The following is a 17,322-nucleotide window of genomic DNA, read 5'->3' as shown; positions in this document are numbered from 1 at the left end:
CCGTTCTTTCTAATTTGGCCCTGCCATTCCTCGTTTTCCAGCTGAGAATATTTGGAATTGTTCTCAACTCTTCCTAAATTAATTAATTAATTAATTGTTATCTTTACGTAGTTGCATAAGGCAGTTGCCATTTAACAAAGCAGTTTATAAATACAATATATCTTTTCTTTCTCTACCTACATTCAGTAAGTCACTCAAGACATCATAATTGTATCTCCTAAGTTCCTTGATTATTTCCCCATCTACTTGTGAAAGCAAGTAGGAAGTCCCTTTACCTTCCTAAGTATCAACCTCTTATAAAAATTTTGGATGGGAAGCCAGCTGAGGTCCAGTTCAGCTCTAATATTCCTTGGTTCTCAGGTACTCATGTCTGCAGGGTGCTTGGCAGGTGCTCTGACCATGGTGCTGAAAATCCCATTGGGTGCTAGAGAAAACAAAGTTGTTGAGTAAAGACCTCTGTTCTACAAACATCTAATTCCCTCTAGCTTTGAAGCCAGTTTGTCTAGTTAGGCATTAAATAAGACCTATGCATAAAACCACAGGAAACTTTAATTACTGTTTAATTATAAGCCTCATTTTCAACACAATTCCTTCTAGGAGGTAATTTCAGTTTGTCTTTGAACAGCAGGTATACTTTCCCAAGTCAGCAACAATAGTGGGTAGAGGTGAGAGGTGAGATAAAGCTTGGTGCTTAATTTCTTGCTTGTATGGGACAATTTCACTGGGGTTTTGAAACCTAAAGCCATTCTTCCAATGCTGTGAACAGCAGTGTGCAGAAACTTTTTATTGTAAGAGAAAAAAAATTCAGCTTGAAATGAAGTTTTGGCATGCAAACATTACAGGAGACAGAGACCCTTTATTTTTCAAATGATAGAAATCTTGATATCTCACCATTTGTAGATATCTAATAAAATATCTACATCAACTCCTTGTTTTTCAGATGAAGTTCAGAAAGATTTCACTCCTTTCATGTTATTTGGGTATTTCTTTATGCATTTGATATTGTGCTAGGTGCTGGGGGTATAAGTCAAATAAGATATGTGTTCTACCTATATAAAGCAAGAAACATATGTTAATCAGGTCAGAAAAGACTTATAGATGGCAGCAAAAGACTTACAGATTTCCAGGGCCACATGCTTAACATGACTACAGTGGGCCAGCTACAGGTTGTTATGTGTTGTCGTCACAGACTATCAAGTATTCATCTGGGATGGTGCCTGTCTTATAGCAAATGGACAATGAACAGTGCCAACCTAATGGTGACTAGTAAAGCTTCTGCCCTAGACTTTTCCATCACTCTCCATCTCTCAGGCTTTTCCTTATTTTATGTTCTTTGAGCAAACTATTTTACCCTTACAGAATGAAGATAGGGATTTTTATATAATTACTGTAAGGTTCTTGTTGTGGTTGTCACTAAGACTGACAGCTGTTCCATATTGTGCAGGAGAGCTCTTTAAGCCTCAAAGATTCCATTTCCCAGTCCCTTCAGCATGTGACAGTGGACACAGCCACACCTGGAACACAGTACTGTGAAGGCAACATGACGCCAGGTCTGTATTAGCCCTGTTCCTTCTCTGGAATTGTCCTGGAGTTAGTCCTCCCTAAGCCATTCAGTACCATCTGGGTTTGAAGTTTTAGTCCTCAGACCTCATAAAACACGGTTGTATGTATCTTCTTTCTGTATTAGGGTTGTTCTTGAGGTAACAGAAATGTCATTGGAAGTCACTTAAGTCAGAAAAAAGAAGTCTTCCTAGGATTTTCCAGACATCTCAAGGGCAAGGATGCTGGTCCTTCCTTCTCACCCATCTCTCCATTCCTTTCCTCCTCCCCACTTCTTCTTCTCCTCTTTTTATTCTTCTTCTCTTCCTCCTCTTCTTTCTGTCTTCCTCCTCTTCTTCCCTCCTCCTCCTCCTCCTTTATCACTGTACCAAGACTTGAACTCAGGGCCTTTCATATTTGCTCAGCTTTCTTGGTCATGGTGGACACTCTACCACTTGAGACATCCTTCCAGTACATCATTTTGATAGTTAATTGGAGACAATCTTGAGGACTTCTCTACCCAGGCTGGCTTTGAACTGTAACATGGAAGGGTGGGTGGCATTCTCCGTGTAATGAACCACAAGTGTCCGGTTCCACTTGAAAGAGATAAAATTAGAGACTCAATTATTATCAGGCCTTTCTCCTAATGTTCATTTTCTTCCTTCTGCACACATTTTTCCGTGTTGTTCTTCCTATATCTGGTATCTCTGTGGAAAAGCATCGTCTTATCATCTTTGGTGTATAAATGTTACCAAGCAAGTCATATAGAGACAGATGGGGTAACCTTTAGTATGTTCCAGGCAAAGAATTGATTGGATCATTTCAGGATAGCTAGCCATTCAGTCCTATAAGCTGTTAGCTGCCATAGATTATAGGAAGCCCTTTGCTTGGGAATGGTAGAGGAATAGTTCCTAGAGGAAAAGGATTCAATAATTTTCTGGTGCCTGAGCTGCCAGTTTAAGAAGTACCTATATTGTTTATCACGTAAAAGCTTTCTAGAGTCTAAACTGCTTGAAAAAAATGATCTACTTGAGAACAAAGTCTGTAGCTCTGATTTCTTTTTAGAAATATTTTTATTATCTTTAAGTAGTTGTACAAAGGAGCTGCCATTAAATAAAGCAGCTTATAAACACAATGCCTCCTGAGCGATGTCACCCTTTTCAACATTCTCACCCATCCATAGTTCTGACTTCAAACACAGATTGGAAGTATATCCAGCATAGCAGACAAATTGTAAGCAAAATAGGCTCTGCTAACAGATAGTGCTAATGTGAAATGCACCTAGAAAACTAGAAAGCTTTATAGAGATTTTTTTTTTGCCAGTCCTGGATTTGAGCTCAGGGCCTGAGCATTGTCCTTGGACTTTCTCAAGGTTAGAGCTCTACCACTTGAGCCTCAGCACCACTTCCAGCTTTTTTTCTATGTATGTGATACCAAGGAATCGAACCCAGGTACATGCTAGGCAAGCACTCTACCACTAGGCCAAACTCCTGGCCTTTATAGAGATCGTTTAAGGAAAACTGAACTAGTGTGTTTCTTAATGGACTGTGGTAAGGATTCCAACACTTCCCCAAGTAGCTTATAGACTGGCACAATTTCAGTTAAAATCCCAGTGGAAGTTTTATTGGATTTTAAATAAAGCCTCTTAAAGTACATCAGGGAAACCACATTTATGGTTAGTGATATAAGTACCAATAAAGTCAAGGCTTTGCTAACCATGAAAATAAATAAGTTCAATATGAAATAGAATATGCTGATTGTATCATGGTAGTGTGTAAATTACTGTTAATTATAAAAGGTAAAAGACAAAGGTGTTATGAATAACTGCAGCTAAGCTAATTTATCAATGGAAACACAATATTAAAGAGACAAACTGTGGGGTTGGAGGATGGCTTGTTGGCAGAGCTCTGGCCAATGAGTGAAGGTACCAGGTGCTGATTTTCAGTGATAATCTTGGACCTAAAAAAAGAGAAAAGATGAAAATTGTGATATTGATAATAAAATGTTGGTGAGAGGAAAATTCAAACTATTGTTTTTATATGTGATCAGCTTAATGGCTTAAACTATGTAAGGTATTTATGTAAACCTCACTGTAATCACAAAATGGCAGTACAGACAATAGTTACCCTTATACATCATAATTTAATGTAAGTGAATTAAATTCTCCAATCAAAAGTCAAAGTAAAGTGGCTAAAATGTAAGATCCAAGTAGGTAAGATACTCACTTTAGCTTCAAAGACATACATGAGTGGAAAGTGGCTATGGGAACAGATAGTGAGGAATATCCCTAAACGCCACCATCATCTTCCAACTTTCAGGCCCACACAAGCAATCTGAGCACATTCTTGAATTCAGGGCCATGGAACCAGAATAGAGGATCATTTTATGAGTGATATAACCATCATTATCCTCAAAATTTTACTTAATTTAAATGAAATAAATAAAAATCACAGTCTCCGTTATGCTATCTATATTTCTAACGTGCAACAGCTCCAAGTGTTCAATTGGCTACCATGTTAGATCCAAATATAAAACATTTCATCACCACAGGACCTTCTAGTGGGGAACATTGTGCAGTTCTTGGCTCAAGCATTGTTATTGTTTTATCAATCTTTCCTACAGGAATAATTAGTGGCACCAAAACATTCACGTCAAAAACAGTAGTTTATCATGGTATGACCGAAAAATACTGGACAAGCTGGAGATGTCCGGCAGCAGAGGGGCAACTAGATGTTGTATACTGCCTCCACTGGTCATTGGATATTCCGTGGAGAGAATAGCACATAGGCATAAAAGGTTAAAATATTGATTGTAATTCTCCTGAAAATATTCCCAATAAGTATTAAGTGAAAAATCCTAAGAACAAAGAATTCTATGTATGATTAGGCCTTGACTACTAGAGAAACTATAATAGAAAAAAAAGACTGAAAGGAATTCTCTTAAAAAAAAATCAGCAGTGCAGGCTGGTGCTGGTGACTCACGCTGATAATCCCAGCTACCCAGGAGTATCCTGGCCATGCCAGGCTAGCCCAAGACCAAAAGTGTTAACACCATCTCTATAGGAAAAGCGAGGTATGGAGGCATCTAGACAGTCTGTCACCACACGGATGGCAGAAGGCATAAGTAGGAGGATTACTGTCTAGATCATCTTGGACAAAAACATGAGATCTTGTAAAACAAATGAACAAACAAACAAATAACCAGAGCAGCCAGGCACTGGTGGCTCATGCTTGTAATCTTAGTCACTCAGGAGGTTGAGATTGGAGAATCATGGCAGGAAAGTCCATCTGCCAAATAACCAACAAAAATCTAGAGACATGGTTTAAGTAGTACAGCAGTAGCCATAAGAAAGAGAGCGAAGTGAGGATGAGATCCTGATTTTAAGGCCCAGTACCAGTAAATAATAACAGTATTAAGTAATGTTAATAATAATAATAACCAGAGTAAAAAATGGCTGGGGACATGACTGAAGTGGTAGAGTACAAAGCCTTGAACTAAAGCCATGTTGATATAAATTATACATAAAGACTTGAAAGACTGAGTAAATAAATTCAAATCTTTCCAACTTTGCATTGGCTGAAAGTTCATCTTGCCACCATCATGCCAGCATTAGGGGAGGAGATAAGAAATGGATTGGGGAAAGATGTCAGTTGAAAGAGAGCAAGTGAAATATTTATGTTGAGTTGGGGTTGGATCTTGGGGTTGGGGTTCCTCCTGAGTATGTGGTAATCACTTTTGAGATTTTCTTCTAATCTTGTTTCTTTTAACCTAGGAATTAATAAATGTATTGTTTTCTTCTCTTTTTGGCTTGAACATGATGATGATGATGATGATGATGATGATTAAGTAGTTGCAATTTTGTATGTCAAGTTATGAGTACAATGCCTCTTGGTCAGTTTCACTCTTTCTAACATGATGGTTTTAATGAACAAGTAGTCTTGATTTTTATTTCTATTTTTTTTCTGGCTATATCTCTCTGTCTCTGTCCTCTCTGTCTCTCTGTCTCTCTGTCTCTCTGTCTCTCTCTGTCTGTCTCTGTCTGTCTGTCTGTCTCTCTCTCTCTCCTCCACCCCCACACCTTCTCATTCCTTCTCTCTCTCTCTCTCTCTCTTCTTCTCTCTCCTCTGATTTTTTCCTTCTGGTAGCAGTGGGGTTTTTTTTGTTCATTTTTTGTTTGTTTGTTTGTTTGTTTGTTTTTGTGGGTCATAGGGCTTAAACTTGGCCTGGGCTCTGTCCCTGAGCTCTTCGGCTCAAGGCTGTTGTCTTATCCCTGGTTCTAGGTGCTGTCCCTGAACTCTTCAGCTCAAGGCTACCTCCCTACCCTTGAGCCAAGCCCCACTTCCCGTTTTCTAGAGGTTAATTGGAGATAAGAGTCCTTTTGTGCCCAGGCTGGCTTTGAACCTTGATCCTTAGATCTCAGCCTCCTAAGTAGCTAGGATTACAGGTGTGAGTCACTGTGCCCAGCACAAGTATTTTCTTAAGTTAAAAATAAACCTAAGCAACAAGATGAGGGGCGGGAGTGGGGGGAAGGAAAAGGGGACCAGGACTTGAGAAAGGGTATCAATGTATGTGAAGTAATGCACCTCCTATCTGGTGAATATAATGTAACCCTTCTATTAATTACAATAAAAATATATGGAAAAAAATAAACCTAAGCTAGGCTATGGTGACGCATACCTGTAATCCCAGCTACTCAGGAGGCTGGGATTTTCAGATCACAGTTCAGAGTCAGCCTAGACAGGAAAGTCTGTGAGACTCTTATCTCCAATCAAGTGACAAAAAGTCAGATGCGGAGGTATATCTCAAGTGATAGTGTACTAGCCTTTAGCTTAAAAGCAGAGGGGAATGCCTAGGTCCTAAGTTCAAGCCCCATTGCCAGCAAAAAATAAGCAAAAAACTATTTTAAGTTAAAAGTGTTGGGTAATGGCTGGATGGATGAAAACCTTTTTGTTATCTGAGTGATTTATTGCATCACCCATGTTCTCTCTAGGACTGAGCTTTTTCAAAAGTTTAGATCTCCCTCTACTTTTCTCTTATTTCTGCTCAAGATCTTTGGTGTGGGACTGTAAAAGGGCAAGAAAATAGAGAACTCTGATGGAGTTGGCACCACAAAAATTGGTCTGGTTTTCTTTACTAAATACTTGTTTAGACATAGTGACAAGTAAAAAGTTTATATAATTAACATGATATCAAACAAAATTGTGTATCGTTAAGACGTACATGTTATTTTGTTACATGTACATAGCACCTTCCTTCCTTCCTTCCTTGCTTGTTTCCTTCCTTCCTTCCTTTCTTCCTTCCTTCCTTCTTTCTAACAGTCTCTTGCTATATAACTCAAGCTGACCTGAAACTCATGATTCTCCTGCTTCCATCTTCTGAATCCTGCGATTATAGGCCTGCACCATCAAATTCAGATCATGCCCACATTAATTTTAATTGAAACATCATGTGCCTAGAGCACAAATCGTTATATATCTGAATGATATATAATGTCCATGTAACCCACACCAGATCAAGATCATGCTAGCAGCACACTACCTTGATCCCTTCTCATTCCCACACTCCCCCCTCCCTCCAACAGCCATTGTCGTGACTGTAAATCCTAGGTTACTTTTCTTGCTATCAAACTGGTACCACATGAAAGTGTCAAGACCAGAGTGTGGCACTAGCCTCAGGTGCAAAATTCAGCCAGCTAAGTGCAATCATTTCACAGCCCCAAAAAATCAATGAACAAATCCACAAAGAACATAATACCAAAAACTTAAAAGTAGGACTATCCTATTTGTGTCCTGTAGAGAAATGAGACAAATAGGTTCTACCTACCTACTTACCTTTCTGTCAGTTGATTGAGATTTATTTAGGGGAATTGGCTAGCATGATTGTGCAGGTGTGCTGCGTCTAAGATCTGCAGGGGAGATCTTAGCACAAGGATGTGCTGCTGTTTGAGTCCAGGGACAGTCTACTGATAGAATTCCCTCTTCTGGGGACATCCATCTGTTCATCTGAAGATCTTTAGCCAACAGGATAAGGCCTGTGTACATGATGGAGAGTCATCTTTTTTACTCAAAGGCTGTTGGTTAAAAAGTTAATTCCATTGAAGAGTATTTTTTAGCAATATTTAAATAGGTTTCATCAGATAGTATGGTACCATGGCTTAGCCAAATTGACACATAAAAGGATTAAGTTCTGAAATGATTGTTTGTTCAAAAGAGGCCGGGAGTTTGGCCTAGTGGTAGAGTGCTTGCCTAGCATGCATGAAGACAAGGGTTCAATTCCTTGGTACCCCACATACATAGCAAAAAGCCAGAAGTGGTGCTGAGGCTCAAGTGGTAGAGCTCTAGCCTTGAGAAAGTCCAAGGACAGTGCTCAGGCCCTGAGGTCAAGCCCAGGACTGGCAAAAAAAAAAAAAAAAAAAAGATGGAGGTAAAGTGATGGTGCCCAAAGCTCTCCAAATCTGCGAACATTACTTTTTAAGGAAGCAGGGACTGTGAAAGTGAGATTATCTGAATGTGTAATAAATGTTATCGTGAATCCTTCAGAAATGGTAGCAAGAGAGATTTCACCTACGAGGAGGAGGCAACGCGACCACCAACCAGAGCAAGGTGCTACCTGCTTTGAAGATGGAGGAAGGGCCTGTGTGCCAAGGGATATAAGAAATGCCACTTTAGAGGCTAAGCAAAACACTGCCTTGCCAACACCTGGGGGTTTTTTGTTTCTTCAGACAAGTTCCTGCCATGTTGCATGTACCAAGATTATAGGCATGCACAGCCATGCTTGCTGATGCCTGAGGTTTGCCTAGTATTATTGATCTTGGACTTTTGACTTCTGCCACGCTAAGAGAATAAATGTGCATTATTTCAGGTCACGGATTGTACAGTAACTCATTATTGCAGGTATACAATGCTAACAAAAGAAGTGCCCTGCTGGTTGCCAGGAACCTACTGCAGCAGGTTGTGGGCCAACAGCAGCTTCCATTGGTCTCCAAAGAGTCCTGTCCACTCTATCCTGGTGTCTTTCCCCTCAGAGGCCAGTCTTTAACTATAGATTCTTGAGGGATTTCCACTGTGCTTCAAGAACAACAGAAAGCAAGAGGCAGGGGTTTTCTAGGCTAACAGAAGTAAATTAACAAGCACTACAATGAAATCATAAATATGCATTAGGAAAGCTTTATTGAGGAACTCCAAAGGCCAGGCAATTCCCTGCTGATATTAAAATGAACTCCGATGATCAGCCGTGTTCCTTCTCCTGCAGAGACTCAGATCCCACAGCCAGCAATGGGGTCATGAGTGCTTCTGTGGGATGTGCATTTTTTTCCCTCTCAGATATAGACCTCACCAGGCAGAGGGCCTACTTGCATGTTTACCTTTGTCCACTTCAGGGATTGGTCACACTAGACTAGGAAGCACCTCCTGGTTCTTATCCAGTGCTCTAAGCTGGGCACTTCTTAAAAATGCAAAAAGGCAGGTATGTTGATGTATGCCTGTAGTTCCTGCTCCTCTGGAGGCAAAGGCAATAGAGTTGAGTCCATGAGTTCAGGACTAGTCTGGGCAACACAGTGAGACTCTATCTTAAAATCAAAACAACAAAAACAACAAAGAACTTAAACTAGTGTTTCTGAGATAACTAAGGGAACTTGGGGCCGGGAGTTTGGCTTAGTGGTAGAGTGCTTGCTTAGCATGCACGAAAACTTGGGTTCGATTCCTTGGTACCACATGCATAGAAAAAAAGCTGGAAGTGGTGCTGTGGCTCAAGTGGTAGAGCTCCAGCCTTGAGAAAGTCCAAGGACAGTGCTCAGGCCCTGAATTTAAGCCCTGAGACTGGCTAAAACACATTTTTAAATATCTTCAAGTAATTGTGTAAAGGAGCAGTGCATCTTGACTAGTGTCACCCCTTTCAACAATCTCCCCCACCCCTCCCAACCCACCTCTTCCCTCACTTTTGGTAATTTTGTAGGCTATGTGCTGAATTTGTTCACTATTTAACAAAGCACTTTACCAGTACAACATGTCTTGATTTGTGTCATTCCTTCAACATTTTCACCCCCCCTTCAACTCACCCCTTTCCTTATTTTTCTTAATTTAATGGTATATACAATGACTTCTTGATTGCATTCTCCCTTCCCCCTCATTCTCCTTGACCCCCTGTCTTGCAAGTATCCATTTCCTGGTGCTTATTTTGTCAGTCTTTTACTTAGTCTTTTAAAAGAATTATGCTATTTGAGCTTTCCATAGAGTCAATTATATCTCAGTAATTCATTTGTAATGGCTTCCATACCACCCAGTGTGTTTACTTATAAATTTATAGATTTATTCCAGCTACCACAAATGAAGGAAACCATGCAACCTTTGTTTCTCTGGGTCTGGCTTACTTAATATAATTCTTTCCAAGTCTTTCCATTTCCCTATGAATGGTACAATATCATTCTTTCTAGTGGATGAGTAAAATTCCATTGTGTATATATACCACATTTTCTTTAACCATTCCTCCACTGAGGGTCCTACCTTGGCTATGGTAACTCTAAGATATTAATCATGGTCAGTGGCTATTTCTGTTATTGCAAATGACCTGTCATGTTCTCTGGGTTTTCTCAGCACTGGACCCTGCTTTCTCACCTGTCTCCACCTTTCTTCCTAGCTTTTCTCTGCCTTTCATGAGGGATCTGACCCCAATTCTCCTAGGCCTTTGCATATAGACTTGAGAATGTGCTGGGGAATTGTGGGAAATTATGTTCCTTACAGGTTTAAAGGAAGTGAGTTTGGAGGAGTCCATACCCTTGTTGGGAGAATATTTTAGAAAGGGGAGATATTTTTGTAAAGCTCTGGCCTCGGGGAATGTGATTGCAGATGGCGGGTGATGGTAGGGGGAGGTAGTTTAATTGTCTCTGGCTCTAGAGGGAAGGACTTGCCTGAACTTGAAGCCTTACAAAGTTTTCCAACATTGGCACACTGCATACATTTGTTTTTGTTGTTGTTGGTGGTGGTGGTTGTGGGGCTTGAACTCTGGGCCTAGGTGCTGTCCCTCAGGTCTTCAGCTCAAGGCTAGTTCTCTACCACTTGAGCTACCAAGCCACTTCTGGTTTTCTGGTGGTTAATTGGAGATAAGAGTCTCCAGGGCTGGCTTTGAACCTTGATTCTCTCATCTCAGCCCCTTGAGTAGCTAGCATTACACTGGCCCCTGGCTTCTGCATACATTTCTTAACTACCAGTGAAGTGACCAGAAATTCAAAGACCAGAGGGAAGAGGAATGTTGGTCTGCTACACTGCATTGTTACATGTACCCAGCCTGGTTCTCCAAACACTTATTTCTCATCCAGCCCTGCCTGTGAAGGGAACAAGCTGATGAGTAGGGGGAAGTGGGACTAGAACCCTGGGAAGGGCAAGCTCTATTTTTTATTTCTCTACAAGTCCCAGCAAGGGGTAGTCTTGGCTCTTGGTGTATCCGTGGTCCTCCTGCTCTTTCTGCATTTGGCACATGAAAAGGAATGAACCATCCAATATCCACATAAGCTCATACAAGCTTCTGAGAGGACCCAAGAGTATTTTTACCAGTGTAAGGTGGCCGAAAATGATCATTCAAAGGCTCCTCTTCTCCAGTGCTCAGTGTTCAGCTGGCCACACTGTCATGACATCTAGCAGCATATCAGGGCCGTGGCTGGGTCTCACCATACCAAGTCTCTGGGATTTATTACATATATTCACTTCAGCCAGAGATTAGAGTTGCTTCAATGGTGGAGAAGGGGTTCTACAGGGGAAAAGGGAAAACTTGTCTTCTCGAAATGCCTAGATCTCCTCTGGTCTTCTCACCCTCTTTTTCTTCCAAGTGAGTAATGAAAGGAGTTCTTGTGTTACTTGGATTTGAAAACTCTGGCCTTTGCACTTGCTAGTAAGCACTCTAAAGCTGAGCTATATCTCTAGCCTTTTTATTTATCATTCCCCCACTAGTTATTTTTGTTTTGTTTTGTTTTTAGTTTAATTTTTAATTTTTTATTGTAATGTATAGAGGGGTTACAGTTACATTTGTCAGATAGTAAGTCTATTACTTAATTTATTTTTTAAAATATATTTTATTATTATTGTAAAGGTAATATACAGAGGGTTACAGTTGTATGTCAGGTGATAATTATGTTTCTTTTGAACCAGTCACCCCTTCCCTTGTTGGCTCCCAGTTTTCCCCTCTTGTCCTTAGCCACAAATTCATTTTCAACATAGCAGTGCACCACTGCTGTATTTTTCATTACCCTTTGTTCCTCAATTTCTATGCCCCACAATCTGGCTCCACAGACACATAAACTAACAAACAAGACAAAAGGAAAAGACACCAACAAAAATCTCCTTTTTCCACTTCTTGGAGTTCATTTGGCAAATATTATTTTATGTGATCATATATACATAGCCATTGAGCCTTTATGATCCTCTCCTAAGAATGTCTTCTTTGGTCTCACTGCGTGACAGTCTTGTGGCCTGTATAATTTATCCTATTCCAGTGTATTTTTTGCCATTCCCCACTGGTTATTTTTGAGATAGGCCATGCTTTTTATCTAGGCCTGAACCTGGAACATTCTCCTTCCATTTTACACTCCCCAGTGTAGCTGGGTGGTGTGCCACCATGCCCAGTTTCTTCATTTAAAATGGACTCTCATTAATGTGTGTGTGTGTGTGTGTGTGTGTGTGTGTGTGTGTGTGTGTGTCTGGCCTGGAACTACAGTCCTCCCAGTCTCTGCTTTGTGAATATGAAGGATAACAAGCATGTACCACTGTGCTCAATTATTGGTTGAGGCCAGCTTGAATCCTTCTGATCTCACCTTCCAGAGTAGCCAGGATCACAGGCATGAGTCACCACACCCAGCAAAAACCAGAGGGCTTGGAAACAGCTTTGACTCTTAACTACTATTCCAGTATTCAGGTGCTGTGATCATGGGCCGGTAAGTGAACTTCAGCCCTTCATCTGTAAAGTGAGGGTGACAATATCAGTTTCCCAGGGACTGTGATGATTAGTTGAGATGTGAAGTTGGCACTAGATCTGAAGGTCCTAGGAACATGCCTGGTGAGTTCTGTACTGACATTTGCTGTGACATCCCACATGGCCTCATCCAGGCTGCCAGTGGTGCTGGCTGTGATTTATCCCCTTCTCTGGACATGCTGGCTTTTGCACAAAGTACACAGCATGTATTGTGTGATCGCCTTCGAGGACAGGGCTGTGTCTCCAGTTTAGACCTGCTTGTCAGGAAACAGGACCAAAGGGGTAAAAACACATGTGAAAGGTTATTCAGCAGATTGGACGCCAGCGCCTTCATTCATTCAGTGCGAATTGCCTTCTCTCTCTCCTCTATAACTTCCCGTGGATCTTTGTATTCAGTCTCTCCTAGCATGATTTTAAATCAGCCACTTGCTCAGCATATTGTGACACCCCAGTTCATCACTCTTTATCCCTCCGGCTCCTTTCCTTCCCTTGCTGACTGACGAGTCCCCATCTGAGCACTAAATCAAAGGCTTGGCAATATATTCATGTCCAAGAACGAATTCAAGAGGTGCTGAGTTAATTTTTTTTATCAGGGTCCATTCTGAAATGCTTGGAGAATGTGTACTCTAGAAATCAGCTTCTGGAAAGGCAGGCTAGAAAGAATGAGAACGAGGGGCTTGCTGGGCTCTGGTGGGAACCCGTGGTTTTTCTTTTTTCTTTTTTTTCATATAACCCATGTTTTTTCAAGTGGCCTGGCAGTGTCAGCATTTGGTGGGAGGAGTGAATCTTAGAAAGTTTTAATGATTATAAAAACTAAGAGAAGCTAATATTAGAAAATCTGAACAACACAGGACACGTTTTTCTATCTAGTTATTTGCTCTTCTCAATATAGATTCTAGATATACCTTATATTGGCTTTATGTTGCCTAAATATTTCCTATTTTTTGCTGCTATTGTTGTTACTTTTTTGTCCATCCTGGGGCTTGAACTTAGGGCCTGAGCACTGTCCTTGAGCTTTCTCAAAGCTAGCACTCTACCACTTGAACCACAGCACCACTTCTGGGTATGTGGTACTGAGGAATAGAGCCAAGAGCTTCATGCATGTTAGGCAAGCAGTTTACCACTAGGCCATACTTCTGGCCCCAGGGCTTCCAGCTTTTATTTAAATTATTTTTTATTGTGATTATTAGAAGGGTTACATTATATTCACCAGATAGAAGGTGCATAACTTCACAAACATTGATACCCTTTCTCATGACATGGTCCCCACTTCCCTCCTCCCCTCCCCCCCACTCATCTGATTTCCCCCCTTCCCTATCCAATTTCAAATAACCAATTAAGCACATATGTGTGCTTTTGTATGTTCTCTTCTGGCTTACTTCCCCTCAGTATATGGAAGAGTCATGTGGTGATACTAAATCTGGAGAGCAGTAAAGGCCAGAGCTGAAATCCAAGCTTTCCCATTTATGATTCGGTGGCTGAGAGATAATGAATCTCCTAATGTGAATGTATCCCTAATTACCTTGAAGGTCTTAAATGACATGGTAAAAATAAATTTCTTCCTCCATAATAAATATCTTTCCCTTCTGTTCCAGAAAAAAAATATATCAGATAACCAGGTGAAATATTGTAACAATATGAGATAACCAAGGGATGGCAAAAGAGATGAGAGATAACACAGTACATTAAGGACAATAATCACTCATTACATGGCTTTTGTTTCCTTATCCTGGAGGTCCTTACATTTAGTGTCATACTATTTGGCCTAATGTCTCTAGATTTTGTTCTATTGTAAATCTCTACTAGGCGAGCCCAAGGTTCCTACTGATTATGACAAATGAGGAAGACTCTTGGGCCTATGTTCCTTTGAGTCTGGCTTACTTCACTTAATATGATTTTTTTCTAAGTCTTTCCATTTCCTTACAAATGGGGTGATGCAGCATAGAATTCCATTGTGTACAAATACCACACCTTGTTGATCCACTCATCAACTGAGGGATTTCTGGTTTGGTTCCATATCTTTGCTATGATAAATAGTGCTGCAATGAACATAGTTGTGCTAGTGGATTTAGTAAGTCCTTATTTCTGGACAATTGGGTAAATGCCAAGAGGTGGAATTGCTGGGTCATAGGGGAGCTCTATGTTTATTCTTTTGAGGAACTGCCATACTGCTTTCCATAGTGGTTGAATGAGTTTGCACTCCCACCAACAGTGTAGTAGTGATCCCTCCTGGCCACATCCCCTCCAGCATCTGTTGTTATTAGTTTTCTTGATCCTGGCCATTCTAACTGGAGTGAGGTGGAATCTTAGAGTTGTTTTGATTTGCATTTCTTTTATGACCAGAGATGTTGAGCATTTCTTCATGTGTCTATAGGCCATTTTTGTTTCTTCTTCAGAGAAGACTCTCTTTAAGTCTTTGGCCCATCTTTTAATGGGATGGCCCATCTTATTTTGGAGGTTAGTTTTGGAGTGATTCAATTTTTTGAGCTGTTGATATATTTTAGATATGAGGCCTTTGTTGTATGGTTAGTGAAGATCTTCTCCCACTCTGTAGGCTTTCTAGTTAATTTGCTAGCTATGTCCTTTGCCAAACAGAAGCTCTGCAGTTTAATGCAGTCCCATTTATCCAGCCTTTCTCTGATTTGTTGTGTTTTTTGGTCCTTATTAAGAAAGTTTCGACCTGTGCCAAGGAGGCTTAGTGTATCTCCTATTCCTTCTTGTAAAGTTTTCAATGTGTCAGCTTTAACCTCAAGGTCTTTGCTCCATTTGGAGTTAATTCTAGTACAGGGTGACAAAAAAGGATCCAACTTTAGTTTTCTGCAGGTGCTTAACCAGTTCTGCCAGCACCATTTGTTGAAGAGGTTGTCTTTTTTCCATTCTTTCCAGCTTTTTTTGAGTGGTGTATTGGAGATAAAAGTCTCACTTTTCTGCCCCGTTGGCTTCAAACTGATCCTCAGATCTCAGTAGCTAGGATCCTGAGTAGCTAGGATTACAGGTATGAGCCACTGGCACCAGCTAGTATGTCCTATTTTTTTTTTAATGATACTGGTGGTTTAATCTAGGGCCCTGTGCTGGGTTAGCTGCTGCACATTGAATTACACCCACAGTTCCCTTAGTATCTTTTATTTTGAGATAAATGCCTGTTAAATTGCCCAAGCTGGCTTCAAATTCATGATCTTTCTACCTCAGCTTCCTAAGAAGCTGAGACTCCAGGCATGTACCACAGAACTTGTCTTCAATTCCTTCCACCATCTTCTATGATACCTCCAAGCAATTTTAATGTTAGAAAATTTATCAACCTTTTTTCTTTATGATTAGTGTGCTTTCTTTCTTAAATATGAATTTTTCCCCTACCCCAAGGTCATGAGATAGACTCCTATATTTTCTATTAGCTGATTTTGATATATTAATACATATAAAATTTACTTTTTTTCCATGGTAACAGGCAGAAATGTAATTTCTTATTTTTCTACTATGGATACACTATTTGTGGAAAAGCTCATGTTTTCCTCACTGATCTTCAATGTTTTTTTTTTAATTTTTGTATGGATACCAGAGCTTAAACTCAGGTCCTTGTGTTCTCACTCAGCTTGCTTGCGCACCCACCTACACTGGTGCTCTACCTCTTGAGCCACATCTCAAGTCTGACATTTTGCTGCTTAATTGCTGCTGAAATGGTGTCTAGAGGATTTAGCCAGCCTGAGCTGGTGTCAAACCACAATCCTCCAGGTTCCCGACTCCTGAGTGGGCGAGCTATTGGCATTCAGTTTGCAATGCTATTTTTTTAAATCTTGTCTTATATAGACATATAGAAGAGAATCTGTTTCTAGGCTGTTTATCTCTGGTGACTTGATATCTATCTGTGCTTGATGTCTTCGTCATGAGGACGGGAATTCTCTTAACGTATCCTCCTAGAATAACCTAGCTATTCTCTGTATTTCCGTATTAGTTTCAATAGCAGCCTAGCACATTCCAGAATAGATGTATATGAGTTTTTTTAACTTGTATAAAATCTTTAAGATGAATATTTTGCCTCTCTTTTATACGTTTTTCTGTGAATGCTTCACATATTTTTGTTAGATTTTTGAAAATCTTCTAGGCTGGGTGACAGTGGCTCACACCCATAGTCCTAGCTAGCTAGGAGGCTAAACTTTGAGAATCATGATTCAAAGCCTGAGCCGGCAGAAGAAGTCCATGAGACTCTCATCTCCACTAAAAGCTAGAAGTGAAACTATGTCACAAGTGGTAGAGTGCTAGTCTTGAGTAAAAATGTCAGGACACAGAGGCTGGGCTATGAGCTCAAGCCCCTTTACACACACACACACACACACACACACACACACACACACACACACACACAGAATGATGCAGCCACACAGCCATGTATGCAAGCATACTTGTTTTTTAATTGTTGGGGTAATGTATAGAAGGGTTACAGTTACATTTGTCAGGTAGTGGGTTTATTACTTCTTGCATCCCCCTTCCCTTTCCTATTTCAAATAAACGAATAAATGTATATACAATATGCCAGGTAACAAAGTCAGATACTGTAACAATATGAGATTAGCCAAAAGGCAACAAAGAAAAGGAATAACATAGTACATTAAGAACAACAGTCTCCTCTGCCACGAGAGTCCTAGCATACCACAAATTTCATAGCCTTTCATGATAAAAAAAATCTTCTGTGAAATAAGAATGTGTATCTGCCAAAAGCACAGCAAATATCACACTTCATGTGGACTGCTAAATGTAGCCCTTCTATGGTTATAACAGAAAGACAAGCTGTCTAAAACTTTCCCGCCTCAGCCCTGCACTAGGATCTAG

Source organism: Megascapheus bottae, chromosome 3 (genome assembly GCF_031878675.1).
Source record: "Megascapheus bottae isolate mThoBot1 chromosome 3, mThoBot2.hap1, whole genome shotgun sequence".
Taxonomy (NCBI): domain Eukaryota; kingdom Metazoa; phylum Chordata; class Mammalia; order Rodentia; family Geomyidae; genus Megascapheus; species Megascapheus bottae.
This window is presented reverse-complemented; position numbering follows the sequence as displayed.